Source organism: Phalacrocorax aristotelis, chromosome 8, assembly GCF_949628215.1.
Source record: "Phalacrocorax aristotelis chromosome 8, bGulAri2.1, whole genome shotgun sequence".
NCBI lineage: Eukaryota > Metazoa > Chordata > Aves > Suliformes > Phalacrocoracidae > Phalacrocorax > Phalacrocorax aristotelis.
The window spans coordinates 3,289,550-3,303,835 of record NC_134283.1 but is presented as its reverse complement, the minus strand read 5'-3'; the positions used below and the strand labels follow the sequence as shown (position 1 = coordinate 3,303,835).

The following is a 14,286-nucleotide window of genomic DNA, read 5'->3' as shown; positions in this document are numbered from 1 at the left end:
GCCGGTCCTTCCTCGCTCCGAGCAGGGGTGCATGCTCGGGAGCAGATTACCAGGAGGGAGATAAGCTGCTGACACCCTTTAAAAAGGAGCACATGCAAAGCTTTCCAAAAATCTGGCTTTCCCAAGCCCGTCTTTCTTCAAGAGCTATGATGGTTTGAAGTCTGCTGTCTCCCCATCCCTCCCCACCCCTCTTATTCCATCTCAGCCAATATCTGAAGGAGGAGCAGAGAGGAATGAAAGTGATAAAAAGTTTCTATAAAATGTTTAATATCTATAAATCAAGCCTACATCTTCAGCACTGCCATTGGCCTTTCCCTTGCAAAGACCACACTTAACAGTTGCGTAAGAAAATAACCTACAATCTCAGCCATCCTGCTTGCAATCAAGAAGATGGGCAATTAATTCTGGAAATGAACGGGCATAGCTACACTTGAAGCAGGCAGGCAAGAGGCATTGCAGGATTAAACAACAAAATGAGCCTAAACTCAGTCACAGAAGGCAGCGCACTTATTTATCTCCCCCGCCCTGCCACAGGTACAAAAAAGCCATCAGTAAAAATAGATCAGATCCCTAGATCTCAGCAGTGAAACGATAAGGAGTCCTGACAACGGGGCCTGAGCTATGGAAGCTTTCCAATGTCCAAGAAGAGCCAGCCAGGCGGCTTACGTCTTCACATGTTGCCTGGCCGTTGTGGGAACTATTGTATTAAGGTCTATAAACATCCCGGGCTTTATCTGGGGCTGTGGAGGGGAAAGCAGAGGAATGGACTGCGGGAACCACGTGCAGTGATTGCCCTTGGCAGGATGCTTGGTGCCCACGGCAAGGGAGCGTGCTTGTTCCCTTTGGGCACAGCCTCCTGCTGCTCTCGTCGCTCTCTGGGGCATTGCACAAGGTCCCAAGTTAAGATTTTGCCTTTTGACACGGATGGTCTTTCCAGCTGGAGCTTTATCCAAGCACCAAAATTGTCTAGGATCAAGCAAACCCCTTGCTTCCGTGCTGTTTCTCCAGCCAGTCCTGGTGGCAAGGACCTGCCTTTCCTCCAGCTGATCATCCCTAACACTTCCCCTCCCTGAGATGGTTTCTCCCGAAGTCCTGCTCCAGCAGCTCTCAAGGCCATTCCCAGTTAGGATCTTACATTGACAGGAGGCTACAGCTGCCTTTCATCTTCACATCCCTGCACGGGGAACTTCCAGTCCTTAATTGCAGCTCCTCGCTCCAACTTTTCTGTCCGCAGCTGTACCGCGCCCGGCGCAGTGGAGTCCAAAGGCTGGATTTGGGCTCCCAGATGCATCATCGAGATACAGAAGTGCCCTGAACTAACAACAGGAACTTGGATGCAGCCACTGTGCCCAGTACTTGCCAAGTATTTATATATACATATTAAAAAAAAAAAAAAAAAGCTTTTTCTTTTGTAAAGGTAAGCACAGAAGAAAAATGCGAGGGAAACATTTGGTGAAACATGGTGGCCAAGTTTTGCTGCTATGCTGGAGGATGCCAAGTAAAATCAAAACAATAGTCTGGAAGGGACAACGGCAGGGGCGGAAGGATAAGGCTGTTGTTCCCCATGCCACAGGAAGGCTTTGGTTTAACTTGAGCGGGGATCTTTTGGAGATGAACCCATAACCCCGCTTCTATGAAGGCCTCCGAAGCTCAAGCTTCTCCCTTTGGCGTCTGTCCATGTGCTTTTGCGTGGTGGGTGACGTAGGAGACTTGACCCAAAGTCTCCCTCTATAGACCAATTCACATCCCTGACCACCACCATGGGGTTTCGGTTTTTCATTGGTAGTTTGGATTTTTGTTGTGTTTTGGATCTCTGACAGCGTGAAGTTTGCATGTTAGTTTGCCTGCGCAAGTCTTTACTTGAGAGTCATCCATCATTTTCTAGTTAAAACAGAGCTGCTTGTTGAGAGGAAGTCATTTGTCTCTCACGAAAGTCACCCTCCCACCCCCGCCAACCACTCCATCGCTGTGCAAGCGAATCCATTAGCTTCCCTGGAAAATGCATCATCTGACGTTGGGACTAAACTTTAGACTAACAAACCCCTCGAGAGGACATGAAGGAGCCATCTCTGTCACCCTGCTCAGTGGTCAGGTCAAAGCCTGACCTCTCTTTCCATTAAATCTTCAGCTCCTACATTTAAGGGAAAAAGTTGTAAATTGGCAGCGACTCTACATTCGGTGATCAGAGTCAGCGCCCTGATTTCCCACCTCCCAAGCGGGCTTCTGGCTATTTCTGAAGCCCACCTCTGGAGCCGCTGCCTCTCCTCGCTCCCCTTTTGCTCCTCGCAAGGGAAAGAGGGGAGGAAACACCTCTCGGAGGTGACCGGCTGAAACAACCCAGAAATAAACTCTCTGACCAGGAGGGAGCCTGGGCTAGGAAACAGCCACTCATGCCTTCACGTCCGGCAGCCCTGCAAGCTCCACACCACGCAGGGGCAGTGCTAGGGCAGGGCTCCAAAGAAAACACGCCAAACTCACGTTCAAGTTCATTTTCCCCATGCTTAAGCCCATCTTCTAATATTAACACGTCTCCCGTAGTCAGAGTGGAGTCACAGCCTCCCTGTCCCAGCCTTGCAAGCCTGGGAGGAGCACAGGAGATATCTTCTCCCAGCCTGGTGCCCAAGCAAGACCCAGGGTGATGTTTGCTCAGATGGGCCCGGCCACAGCATTTACAAACCTCTCCAACATCCTCCATTCGAGCAGGTGAGATGGGATCTCTGTGGGTCCCATGGGGCAGGGCAAGACCAAAGCTCCGGATCTTGGCTAGGAAGAGTGATGGTGGCAACGATGCCTCCTAGGAGGGTTCCTCCATCCCACAGCTTCTTCATCGCTGTACCACAGTCTTCCTCGGTCACGCCTGACAAATGGAAGGAGCTACCAGCTGCCACCCCGTCAAGTGGAAACTCCCACATGCAGCCAGGAAAAACTATCTGTCAGGCAGATAAACTATTTATCTGCCAAACATCAACATTTTGAGATGTGGGTATAGGAATTTTTCATTTGCATCGATTTTATATTTCATACCAGTGGAAGAGAAGAACATTTACTCCATTAACTCTCACATTGGATGATAATTTTTTAATTATTTGGGATTGTTTTCTAAAATTTAACAGCCAAAGAGAGTTAAAATTATTAAGAATCCAAACAGCAAACAAAAAAATCCAGGACAGGTGTTCTGCTCACCAATTTCCTTTTTTTTTTTTCACTTTTTTTTTTGCCCAAACAGCAAACCACAGAAGGAATTGGTCATATAGGTCTAAATTAAAGAGGGGAAGGAGAAACTTTCCCCTCTGTCTGATTGGGAAGTGAATGGCCTTTGTATTAGATGCATAAGAAAATATAAAAAATGAAAGAAAAATAAAGAAGGCAAATGAAAACTAAAGAAGATAAATATATGTCTAGCTAGTGTACCATGAGGCAACGTAACAAGTTTCTAAAATCCCTAGTGAAAAATGAAGCGTCTTTGAAAGTTCATTCCTGGACTTTCTGGGATAGAGCTGTGAAAGCAAATACAGCTGAACTCGAGCGAGGTGGAGAATATCGCTGCTTTGAGACAGAGGTTGTAACAGATCTAGATTTAAAGACAACGGCTTTATTTTACTATGGCCTTGAGGGGATTAAGATAGGAGAGGAGTCCTTCTCCGCCACTGGAGATATAAATCCTGGAGGGTCACTCTGCAGCCATCCATCAAGCGAGAGGAAGGGAGGAGGCAGAGTCATTTTCAGTAGTAAATTTTGGGAAGAATAAGCACTAATGGCCTAAAATTAAGAAAGAAAAACATTGGACTAAATAGTAGGAAATGCTTTATAATGGTGAGGTCAGGCAGACAATGGAGAAACCTGTCAGGGGAGGTCAGGGGCTCTCCAATAACGGAGATGCTCGCGGATAGATGAGGAGCGGCAAAATGGGGGCTCTGCTGAAACGATCATCCCCTCGCGCCCCCCGGACAGGGCTACTCCCATGGGGACGATGCGTCCCTCCCAGTTTGAGCTGATCCCCAGGGCGATGGAGCTTTGAGGGGAAATGCAAGGTTTCTTGCAAGCTTTCTTGCTCTCTCCCACCATGGAGCAAGGTGCAGGGGAGGGCAGGGGGGCTTGGCCGCAGCCCGCTCCCCTTGGAGCAGCAGAGACCTGCCACAGCTGTTCCCCTTTCCAAAGGAAAACAGAGGCTGCCCAAAGAGGTGGGATCATGCGCACGGGGAAGGAAGAAAGAAGCCTTTCAGCAGATCCCTCCCACCAGGAAACTGGGAGAGCGATGCAGCGGACGGAGGACGAGCCCGGGCGCCCGGGGGTCCGTGCGGATGCCAGCACAAGCTGCTTTCTTAAGGCTGTCAGGTTGATTTCCTCCCGGCTCCCCGCAAGGACACCTGCGGTCTGTTACACGACACGTCATTATATTTTTGCAACTTATGGTGTCCATCATCACCCACAGGCAATCACTGTGGAGCCGTGATAAATGATACACAGGCAGTTTATTATACACACTAAATCCTCTTCACTTGGTGGTCCAAGGGTGTACCTAATACATTTGATTCCTCTTCTGCTTGGATTAGTAGCTTGGATCCATTTGATACCTTATAGCAAATGCTGAATAGGTGCCACACAACATGCATTGCACCAAGCATAATTATTTCCTATCATCCCCTATCTGGTGAGAACCCAGTTAGCACTCTAATTTTTCTGCATTTCTAGAAACCCTGACCGTGTTAGAAATATTAACTAGCAGAAGTGGGGAATGCCACTCTGACAGCCCAAAGCTCTCAGTAGAAAGCTGCTGGAGGTCTGGCAGCAACCAGAGGGAAAGGAAGGAGAGGCTGCAATAGCCAGCTTAGATCATAGGTGGCATTTAGGGGAAGCCAAAACAACTCACTCCCATTGGAATATGACCTTGCAGAGGCCAGCATGCTTGATTTTAAAATAGAGATAATTAACAACTCTAAGAAATTAAAATCCCAGCTATGGGTCTGGCCTGAAAGACAGCACGGGAACACCCATCCACGTCCGTATGTCTGCCCTCTCCCCTGAGAGTCTTTCCTGCTTTGACGTGTTGTCCAAAACACCTCCTGAAGTGGATTGTTGAGGGCAGGGGAGCGTTTCTAATGTATAAGGTGTAATTAAGTGCTGGTAACACATAGCAGAGGGCACAACGCAAAGAAACAGAGACTCTTTCCTCCAAGTGCACCCTCCAGCACCATCAGAGCAGGTTTCCACCAGCCCACTGCAGACAGCATTCCACAAACTTGTGCCTCCCTGCCAAGAAGTGTCCAGAAAGGATTTTTCCACAGCACTGCTGTCACTCAGGCATTTGGAGAGGCTGTTCCCCATTTCCACCCCCCCAGTACCAGGTCCTTGCTATCAGGGTGGTCCAGGACAAAGCCTGTGAGAAGATGCCTGGTTGTGGTTTCTTGGCTGAAGGCGGCAGGGGTACTACAGAGGATGCTGAAGGAGGAGAACAAGGAATGCAGAATGATCGCAGGAGGTCATGGGAAGCCAGCGAGGGGAATCTGAAGAGGGATGGATGGGATGTCAGGGAGGATTTTCGCTGCTGCGTTTGGACAAACCAAGAGCGCAGAGGGGTGTCAGGGTACTAGTGCCTTCAGCTTGGGTGTAGGCGTGGAAATGGCTGGTTTTGCAGATGATAGGAGGTGAAAAAACCGAGCAGGGAGCGCATTAACCAGGAGGCTGAGGAGAAAGGAAGAACTTCAAAGGAATGGCACGGTCTGGTGGACCAAAGGGCAGCTCTTTCTTCTCCAAGAGCTTTGTTTCTGCCCGGCCCCTGGGGGAGGAGAGTTGGCCTACAGCTACAGCAGTAACTTTGAGTAACTTCTCAGGAAACAGCTTATTTAGATAGCACTGCCTATTCTTCAGAGGAGAGGATAGAAGAACATATTGCCTGTTACTAATGAATGGCTTTTCCACAACTAATGATGTTTACAGGGATGGATACTCCAAGGTCTCCACAGTATCTCCACTAATAGGACAGATTTTGGCGCCAAGAAAGCATGGCTTTTTCGCACACGCCCTCCGATAGGAGAGAGTTAAATATCTTCTCTGTTTTTAATGGAAAATTAAGCAGGCATGACGCATCTGTTTAGAAGGCTTTTTTCTTATCTCCAGGATCGAAAAGAATTCCAGAGCTCAAAGACCAGAAACCGAGAGCAGTTCATTCACTGCCAACACATGCAGACTGGAGGAGTTCAGGTTGAACCCAAGCTAAGGGTTGGAGTCTCTCTCCACGGCAATAAATAGATTGTTTCCACTGGCTGTGGTAGGAACAACTTTGGACCTTGATTTCTCTGCTCCAGTTTGCAGTAAATAAAAGCTTCAAGCAGAACCCATTAAAGCTGTTTCAATTTCCAGGCTCCAGTCCTTTCAAAAGTTAACTCTTATAAAATTCAATATACACAAATGTTCTTTGGCTGGGTGGGGGAAGGATTCAAATCATCAAATGTTCATCGTAACCTTCTGGGTCAAGGCTCTGCCTCTAATGGGGTCTGTGAATTTGCCACCCAGTCTGGAAAGGGATTAAGCAAAGCATTCTGAGAGGCAATAAAGATTTTAAGGAGAGGGAAAAAAAAAAAAAGTCAAAAGCTTTTCGAGAACTTTGAAAAATTGTGGTGTCCAGATCCTGCTCAATTTTTGCACAACAGCAACATAAGGAACCCATGCTCAGCCTTGCATCCAGGCCCCCTTTGCACTCCCGATCCACAAAGCCATGCAGTCGGGAGCCGGTTTCACATAAGCGGTGTTCCTTTAGGTGTGAACTGAGTTGAAACCACGAACCCCAGCCTCTGATGGACCTGAGGGCTTTGAGCTAGGCTTCTCCTCTCAGGTGCACAGCTGCAAAGCAGAATGTAAGTCACCAAATCTCAACTGCCCCTGCAAATGCACCTTTGGCAGACTCCAGCCCCCACTGCTGCTCGCATGCACAGTCTAGCTGAGGAAGCATCTCTCTGTTCAGTGTTTTTATGCACAGCAATACTCGGCCAAGCCTCTTTTTTTTTACAAAGCACAGTCACCCTGGAAGAAAGCAAACAAAACTTAATAGCTACTACCTTGCAGCGGCCGACTCCATATTCCAAAGCAGGGTAGCTCCGTAACTCAAAATTGTTGGCTCAGGGAATCTTTGTCACAGCTGGATTTTTGCTGCATCTGGTTGAGCAAGTTTTTATAACGTCATTTCTGATCAAGGTAGTTCTCAGTAACAGCTTTCAGCATTTTACAGGTCAAGGTTAAGAGGGAAAGGGAAATTGCGAAGGGGAGGTGCTCTTGCTGCTCTTTGAGGTGGCAAGGGCTGCAAGAGGGAGGACTCGTTCAGAAATTAAAGGACTTATTGTAATTCAGAGGAGCTGTTACAAGGAAAGGAAAAAGTAGCGTTTGTGACACCGTTAGCAAATTACAACAATGTGCAGCTGCCTGGAAATGACCTGAACGCCAGCCTTAAAACCATCCGTGGCGAATTGATTTCAAATCATCAGCTATTTGGTCCAGCCTGTTACAGAGAAGGCTGCTTGTCTTGCGGAAACACACTGTGCATTTGGAAAGCAGTTTAACCGAGTCTGGAAAATATCTTGCAAACCAGGACCTGTCTCCCAGCAGAGTCAAAACGTATACAGACTTTTTTGCTAGTGCTGGGCAGGTTGAGAGCTGTCCTGCTGTCTCAAACAGTAACTCAAACCACATTTGCAGTTTGACTCTGCAGCGTCGTCCTCTCCAAGTTCAGGAGATCTGCGTGAAGAAGTTGAGTTTGCAGCTACTCATCACGGTGGGGGGGGACCGAAAGCGATGACATAGGCTTTGCAAAGCAAAAAGACGCCTCCAATTTACTCACTCACAATGATGTGGTACAAATGGAGCGGCTGTCCGAGCTACATGCCCAGACTAAGTTAGTGTGATGCATTTAGCTGCAATCGAACAATTTCTTGGGCTGTAATGTTGCAATGTTTCATGACCCCTGAAATGCTGAAGATCAGCCTAAGAAACCAAACAGACAGCATCTCTCTGATTCATTGTCCTCTTACAAAATATAAATAGAAATTGCCTTTCAGCTAGGCAGAGGCAGGATCCCAGGATTTCCCAGGAATGCGTCCATCAGGCCAGAACCAGCGATTTAAAAAAAAAATATGAAGGGTGAAAAGTACTCTCTGCCTTTAGGTGCTGTTTTATTGGGTTTCTTGTTCAGGACACCTCAAACTTCATTTCTGAGCATGTCAAAGTTGCCCAGCTCCTGTTAATTTTCTCCTGAGTTGTGACTGCTCATCACCTTGGAGAAAGAAGAAACTCTGGGGAGGCATCACTGGGAGTTTGTGGGAGTTTTGCCATTATCTTCCACATAAGCAGGATTTTTGTCCTAAAACTCAGCTCTTCAAAATCAGGAAATTTTAGCACTTGATACCGACAGCGTTGCAGGGCAAAAATATTATCACTTAAGCCTATGCTCAATCAGCTCATCCTCCTCAGAGGTATGGGATGGACTTAGTAGCTGAATTTGGAGCTGTAAAGTAAATCCAGCAATGGGGCATTTCAGCCCGTGGATATCCTCAAGGAGATTGTGTTCCTTGCCCTGTGCTTATGACTCCATTTTTGACACATCCAGTCTTCCATGCTCTTTGGGATATGCTCAATCCTAGGCAGCGAAAAGGATTTCATCAACATTTTATATCTGCTAACTTCTATGCATCCAATTTCAGCTGGGATCCCCAAAACACCCCAGAAATGGAGAAAACTCCAAAGGCAGAAGTGCCAGAAGCGAAGTATACAAACCCCAGACTTAATGGTGGCACTCATCTTTTATGAATTACAGTAAAGAATTGATTAATCCCTCTTGCATTCGGCGTGGAGAAGTCATTCAAGTCAAAGCCACTGCAGTGGCAGACGTGCTACCATCAGCTTCTCTCTAAACAGAAGCGGTGGTCCTCTGCTGGCCGTGGCACAGGTGATGCCACTATTTTCCTCCCTCTTAATTTGAACACTTGGCTAATGGATTACTGGCATTAAGAGGCAATTATCAGTTAAGCCTATTGAACATGTAAAGAGACGGTCATTGAAACAGAAAATTTATGAGGGGAATAAAGGACCGAGGTTTAGCTAGGAGGGGAAAGCAGAATAACAGATACAGCCCAAAGGAGGTAAACAGTAAGTCATCAGAGTGTTTGGTGTGATTTAATACACATATACAATATTTAGAGATTATATGAGATACCTAGATCTGGATATATAATATTATAGATACATAATCTATATAGAGATATAAAATCTGTAATAATTTTTATATTAATATATTTTTACATATTATAAGCATATATTTTTCTATAAATATATATTTCTATTTTTTATATATAATATAAATTAGAGCATTAGAGTGGAAGAGGTTGCCTTCATTTTGAGGGGGGACACCAGTCTGCACAGACCGCGATGGGTCACACAAAAGAAATTCCCAAGTCAGCAGCCGCTACCTACATTTCCAAGACGCTGAGTCGGCATCCAGTGCGCATCGCTCACGCGTCAATGCACGCAGAGATGCTGAACGCCTGGTGCCACCTCTTCCCCAAACGGACCCTGAAAATCATTTGGGCCTCAGTAACCAAGATGCCTGCCTTAATGCTCTGGTATTTGTGAACTGCCTTAGAGTTGTAATCTTTTGGTTTCTGGGATCAGCTTACAACCACAATTGGATTTCAGAAGCGCGCTGCAACAGGCTGACTCCCAGCATTATACCAAGATGTTTTCTTAGCTGTATTTTCTGTTTAGTCTGAGTTCCACATAGTCTAGGCTTAGAAAAAAAAAAAGTGCAAAAATAAAATCAAATAATCCTCAGGTAGTTCAAATAACCTCTGTGGCAGTATCCCCTGGGCAGGACCCGGATTGCTCACAGCCCTGCCAAATCTGGAGGATTATTTGCCTCTGCTAGCCAGCCAGCACGATGGTAGCAGCACGGACTGCTGTGCTCGGTGCCTTGCAGAGCCCTGGAAACCCTCCCCTCCGCTGCGTCCCCAGGGACCACTGGTATCCACCAGCAGCTCCCAGGAGCTCTTAGAGCAGATGTCTTTGATACAGCCAGGAAAGGAGTATCTCTGCCCAACTAACCCCCAAGGCATCCTCCATGCCTTGGAGGATGCCCTTTTTGTATCAGAGGCAGCTAATGGCCAGAGCACTGACCCGGCCCTGAACGGTGTCCCTCGGATGCCAGATGACCCTGGGACATCCCCGTCCTGCTCCGTGACCCGTTTCCCCCGGGTGTAAAAGCCAGAGCTGACATTTAACCTTCTGTAAAGTGCTTGAAGTTCCGCTGCGGGAAAAAAGCTGCCTCGCTGCTTTAGCACTGTGTTGCAAACCAGGGGCACAGCTGCCCATCGCCTTGGTCCCCCACATCTTCAGCTGTGCCCATGGATGTTGCTGCCAGCCCAAAGCAAGAGGGTGCCAAATGTGTCTTCATCACCAGCCAAGAAGTACTATACTCACACTGGTCCACGCAACAGTTAATGGAAGATACAACACAGACATCTTGCACAGGGAGGCACTTCAGATACCAGCTGGTTTGAATTTCATGTGTGCTCGTGAAAATTAATCTTTAATACCTTCTGCTGCCTGCAGCAGCTCTGATTTTTAAGAGAAAAAAAAAACAAGCTTAAAATCAGAACTCCTCTCCAACAGCTCACAGGTACGCGGCAGATTTCCATCCAGCAGGGTGGAAATAGCACACAGAGAGCACAAAATGACCATTTCTGTCACCAAAGCTGAAATCCCACAGCCAGACCCCCATGGAAAACCCCAACCCAGGCTAATCAATCCCTACCACAATCAGCCAAGGACGACATTAAGTCTTCAGGCTGCCAGGGAATTGCCGGAAGCTGGGAATGCCGGCACCAGCTATAAAGACTAATTGACAATGACAGCAAAATTTGACGATATCCGTTCAAATTCTCCCTGTCAGCCCTGATGTGATTTAGGGATCCCCAAAGCACCGAGGACAAGCTCCCTCTGCTGAGGCTGTGGCTGATGGGATGCGGAGGGCAGGGTGCTCCTCGGCAAAAGGGACACGGCTTCTTCCCTGCCATCATCTCTGGCTCCATCTTTACATGGGCAGCTTTCATACGACAAGGCTGAGCTGGAACAGAAAAAAAATGGGTATTGGAGAGGTAAGAGGCTGTCTCTAATTGGTTTTGGGGATAAAAACCAAAACCTTCTGCATTTGGGTCCATCTTGCCCTGGGTCACACCTCTGTAGTGTGCAGAGGCAGATGTGGGTTTTGTAACTGGCTAAATGTAGACCTGGCTGCTGGAAAGTTTGCAATCCCAACACTCTGGTTGAAAAAATATCCTTTGCAGGCTCCCAGAGAGCCCACGAGCAGCCACAGACCTCACCTGCACAGCCTGTGAACCTCACAGGACCATCCCGGGCTCCTGAGAGAACACAAAGATGCTTTCTGCTCCAAGGAGCTTCCACTGACTGAAAATTCAGCCCAAAAGCATTTGAATCCAGGCAAGGCAATGGGAAGAAAGGGCACTTCTAAGAGCAGAAAGGACAGGCCAGATGGAGGATTCAGGTAGGAAGGGTTGCCTGACACAGCTGCCACCTCTGTCTTCAACATTGAGGTTGGTATCACCTTGCTGGCACCCCCTCTTTACCTGCCCTGCCACGTACCCCAAGCTCTGGGACCACAGTAATGAGCAGACACCTTCAGCATCCCCAACAGGCACGCCCATGCTTCAAAGCAGCATCCTACAGGCCTGGGTGAAAAAATTTAAACAGCTCCTGGCAGGTGCTTTGGAGGCTAGTTGTTTCGTGCCTCCCCGCTTTCCCTTCAGCAGCCACCCAGCCAGATCAGACCAAGCCAAAGCTGGGACGTTCAAAGCACGGGCTGCATCCCCAGCAACTTACCCAACCAAAGCACATCGCTGATCCTTCTGCGTCATGTCCCCCCTTGCTTGCCCATCCTCCCCAATGCCCCCTGTTTTTCTCTCCCACAACCCTGAAAATGTCTTTTCTTTCTTTTTTTTTTTTTTTTAAGAGCTGCCTCATTGTTCCTGGCAGGATGGGCAGAGCAGCAGGCCGCACAATGCAAGTACCCTTTTCTCAGGATGTACGTTGGTCATCCCAGGGCAGGAAAATGCTTACGGTGGGGCTTCCTCAGCAAGCTGCCTTCGGCTCCTCACTTTCCCTCCCCCTTCCCAGCAGACTCTCACACCGACCCTGGTTGTCTGATTACCAGCCACCCTTGGTAGGAACTCTCTGTAGACAAGGGATGCGTTGTGCATCATGCACAGCTTCACGCGAGATCCCGTGAATGTTCAGCATCCACCAAGCTCTATCACTCTTTACTGGTAAATGCACCTCTCTCCCAAGACCTGCATCCCACCCGGCACTGGAAGAGTAACCCTACCACCTCAGGAGTGTTGTGTCCATCTCATCCGATGACAGCAGCTTCCATCCTCTCCGACGTAATGCGTGTAGACGCCGGTGCAGTAAACAAGTGCAGGAGTCCTTTCATCGCTTGCCAGCCTTTGTCCTTGGGTATGCATGAAACTCCTGGGCATCCTGAGCTTGGGGCCAGAACTGGTCTCCATCTGCTTGGCAGCCTGGAACAAAGGGCTGTCTGGGTGTGCAACCCCACGCCCATGATGGGCTCTGCAAATGACATTAAGTGGACATATATAATTAGGTATTAGTAACGCATGGTTCAGAACAGCATGTACTGCCGCTGAGCGCAGCATCGGCCTCATGTCATGGCTCTCCTCCCTAGGGGCTTGTACGATGCAAGGCACTCACCCTCACTCTCCTCCCAGACATCACTGCTCCTCATAACCCCAGATCTGAGCGGCTTTTTGTATCTACCAGGCTTGAGTTCGCATCCTAAAATAGCTTGTGGTAAATCAGGTACCTTCAGCCATGATACCAAAGCCCAGCCTATCCCTCATGGTGGGCCTCTGCCCACACACTCCCTTGTACATCCCAGACACTGGGTTTCTACTAAGCAGAGCAAATCTGGCACCCTGAGTAGCTCAGGGTAAAATACAGGCCACGTTTTCTTGGGACATTCAATTTTGTTTCAGAGCTAAAGACTTCTTGTCAACTAGCTGTCAAGCAGCTGTCAATGCAGGTCATATCAGCTTCTTCAAAGACCAAAAGCTTCCTCATGGCCAGGACACAGCCCACTTACAGCAGAGAGTAGTGCCAGTATATAGTAATATGAACTGCGAGATCTCATGGAGCTTGGCTGCAAGCATTGAGACTGAGTCCATCGTAGAGAGAGCACAAAAATGCAGTGAATGCCTCACCACAGATTTTCTTCACGCCTTCAGTGCTCTTCTCCACACTCATCCATGATGCATTTCCTGGGAAGGATTTATTTCCACCTCAGGACTCATCCATCTTCCCCCCAACCACCCATCTCTTGTTCATGCTTTGCCTTGCCTTCATCTCAACATCACCACTGCTACTGACGGCCACATGGATGTCCTGTGGGAAGCCCGTGAGACGATCGAGGCTTGATTCCTGTTAGGGATAGGGAATGCAAGCACAGATGAGACCACACAGTTCCCAGAAGTTCTCATCGACTTTGTAGAATCAAGAAACTTCTGCGGGTCTTTGCAGGGGCTCAGCATCCGAGACCTTCCTTCATTTCATGTTGAGTTGCAGACCAGAAGACCTACAGGGATGATGGCTCAGCAGAACACGAAAGCCTGCCCCCACCACTGGGAAAGAATCGGTTAAAAATACCAAAGTGGTTTGAATCCTTTTTCCTCTGAGGCCTGAATGAGCCTTGGAGAGGAAAGTGCTTCTCAGCATCCTGACATCTGAATGTGTTGTTAAGGAAGAGGTGTGTATCACATACACCGTAATTCATTTGGGCTTGAAAGCTACAAGTAGCGTTTTGAATGACAATTTGCTCGCGGAGTCCATAAATACACGACATGATTTATCAGGCTTCGGTCAACATGGGAAACAACCCAAGAAAGGGATTTTGTAATTGTGGCTTTGCATTACGCATTTAATATATGTTCTGTCCAATTCATAAGCCTGAGGAAGAGGAGGTGTTTGGGGAGGGGTGATCCTTCATCCCAGCAGTGAAAAGCAAGATAACTTTTTGAGTGCAATTAGCAACTTAACTTGCTGTCGGTGGTTACTTCTATTTGATTAAGTGAGTGCAACTGCCTGGTGGAGTTCCCAGATTTTGGGGAGGAAGAGATGTTGGTGAGATGGGAGAAGGGAACAGGGAAAGCAATTCATTATCTCAAGTGTGTTCAAAGCCTAAAGTAACCCAGAGGAGCCCTGTTTCTCTGGATG

The 14,286-nt window shown here is 47.9% G+C and overlaps 1 long non-coding RNA gene across 2 annotated transcripts in view; it reads right to left on the bottom strand.

The window, feature by feature from the left end:
• Positions 1-259: 259 nt before the first annotated feature.
• Positions 260-14,286, bottom strand: part of LOC142060890 (uncharacterized) — a 34,731-nt gene continuing 20,704 nt past the window's right edge. The window contains exons 3-5 of one of the 2 annotated variants that reach the window (XR_012661967.1): positions 12,386-12,627; positions 7,056-11,107; positions 260-3,759 (exon numbers count right to left, since the gene is read on the bottom strand). This is a non-coding gene — a long non-coding RNA (uncharacterized LOC142060890). Of the gene's footprint in view, positions 3,760-7,055; positions 12,628-14,286 lie in introns of both variants that reach the window. The other variant, XR_012661968.1, reaches the window with a different exon arrangement.